The following is a 2,637-nucleotide window of genomic DNA, read 5'->3' on the forward strand; positions in this document are numbered from 1 at the left end:
TCCCTCTCTTTGTGCAAACCCCTTAGCCACTAACCTTGCTTTGAATCTTGTACCACCAAGCTTGGTAGGATCCTCTTTCTTTTTGTACAACCACTTGCAACCAATAGCTTTCTTACCTATGGGCAATGGGACAACCTCCCATGTTTGGTTCTTGTGAAATGATTCCATCCCTTCTTCCATCGCTGCCAACCAACTCTCACTATTGTTGTTTAAAATAGCTTCCTTGAAAGTGACAGGCTCATCATCCTCCACCGAGAGTGCATACTCAACCAAATATGTCTGCCCATAGTGCCTCAAAGGCTCGTCTGACCCCAACTTTAGAACTTGCTTGTAAGTACGCCGTGGCCTAGAGGAAGCCAAGTTATCTGCAAGCTGCTGTTGTTGCTGTGCTTGTACATTCTCTTGCTGAATCACCTCTTGTTCAAGCTCATCATCACTTTCATCTTGAGTGTCTGCATGATGCTCCTCTTGAACATGCCTAGAACCAGGTTGATCTCTAGGTTCTATGTCAACAACTTGAGACTTTGTAGTCTCAACATCATCTCTACTGATTATGAACTTAGAATCCTCTACACACCAAAGGTGATAGCCTTTTACACCTACCGCATACCCCAAGAATATAGCCTTCTTGGCCCTCGCATCAAGCTTTCCCTCGTTGACTTGATAGTAGGCTGTGCATCCAAATATTCTGAGTTTCTCATAATCTGCATGTTCTCTTGTCAATACCCTGTAAGGTAAATTTTTATCTAACTTTGAATGTGAAGATCGATTCACTATGTAGCAAGCATTTGCAACCGACTCTGCCTACCATTCACTGCCCAAACTAGCATAGGATCGCATACACATCGATTTCTCTTGAAATGTGCGATTCAGTCTTTCTACGACCCCATTCTGTTGCGGTGTATTCCTAACTGTCCAGCGTCTCGCAATGCCTTCCTTACCACAGAACTCCTTGAAAGCACCATCTGTATACTCAGTACCGTTATCAGATCGCAGTGTCTTCAATTTCTTTCCTGTTCTGTTTTCAACCATTGCTTTCCACTTCTTGAAAGTGTCGAATACCTCATTCTAATGCTTCAAAAAATAAATCCAAGCATATCTAGAATAATCATCAACAAATGTGACAAAATACCTGGAACCGCCTTTGGAAGTGACAGAAGCTGGACCCCATACATTCGTGTGCACATAGTCTAGAATACCTCTGCTTCTATGTTTGCTTGGCTGGAACTGAACTCGATGTGCTTTACCGTACACGCAATGCCCGCAAAAATTCATGAAAGGCTTCTTCAAGTTCTTTAGCAAACCTTTCTTGACTAGCAGATCTAGACCCTTTTCAGACATATGCCCAAGCCTCCTATGCCATAGCCGAGTGCACTCACATGGGTCTCCTCCACTTCCACTTGTTCCAATCGCTACTTCTTCTGTAACTATAGTACCCTAAAGAGCATAGAGATTGCCTTCACGAATACCCTTATCACAATCAAAGAACTACGAACAACCTTCTTTACTCCATTCCATGTTACAATCTTACAACCATCGGAGTCTAAGGTACCAACAGCGATAAGGTTCTTCCGCAAATTAGGAACATGTCTCACATCCATCAATGTTCTAACCACTCCATCATACATCTTGATTCTAATTGAATCGAGCCCCACCATTTTACAGGAATGGTTATTACCCATCAACACGGTTCTACCATCAATGCTTCTATAGGTAGTAAACCACTTCCTATTTGGACACATATGGTAAGAGCATCCAGAGTCAAGAATCCACTTACTGGAGATTTCTTCATCACAAGAGATGGTGTAGCACTCATCGCTTTCCCCTCCTTCCGAGACATAGCTAATCTCTTGCTTGACTTGCACCTTCCCATTGTTGTTGTTCTTCTTCCAACCCCTTTTGTTAGTACAATTCGCCTTGAAATGCCCAAGCTCACCGCAGCATCAACACGGTTCCACCATCAGTGCTTCTATAGGTAGTAAACCACTTCCTATTTGGGCACATATGGTAAGAGCATCCAGAGTCAAGAATCCACTTACTGGAGATTTCTTCGTCACAAAAGATGGTGTAGCACTCATCGCTTTTCCCTCCTTCCGAGGTATAGCTAACCTCTTGCTTGACTTGCACCTTCCCGTTGTTGTTGTTCTTATTATTCTTCTTCCAACCCCTTTTGTTAGTACAATTCGCCTTGAAATGCTCAAGCTCGCCGCATTTGAAACAAGGCCTTTCCGCAAGAGGTCGAGAACTTGATCTAGATTTTTCTCCCTTGCCCTTTGGTCGCACATTGCTTCTACCTCTTACAAACAATCCTTGAGCTTGCTCCTTATTACCAATGGTAGACATGCCACCAGTTGCAATCTTTCGAAGATTATCCGCTAGAAGTGACGTTCTAGTGTCTTCCATCACAATTTTATAAACCACAAGCATCAATGTTTGTACTAGGTTCTCGTAAGACTTTGGCAATGAAAGAAGTAGTAAAAGTGCTTGATCCTCATCATCTACTTTCACATCAATGTCCTTCAAGTCCGATATACACCTATCAAACTTGTTGACGTACTCCCGAATTGGTGTACCTTCGTCCATCTTGCAAGTATACAATTTGGACTTCAAATAGATCCGATTTGTTAGAGTCTTCGT

General features: G+C 42.7%; 1 pseudogene; it reads right to left on the bottom strand.

Moving 5' to 3' along the window:
• LOC111398290 overlaps positions 1-2,637 on the bottom strand; it is a 9,107-nt pseudogene that overhangs the window by 6,154 nt on the left and 316 nt on the right.

The sequence above is a fragment of the Olea europaea genome, chromosome 8 (assembly GCF_002742605.1).
Source record: "Olea europaea var. sylvestris chromosome 8, O_europaea_v1, whole genome shotgun sequence".
Classification (NCBI taxonomy): domain Eukaryota; kingdom Viridiplantae; phylum Streptophyta; class Magnoliopsida; order Lamiales; family Oleaceae; genus Olea; species Olea europaea.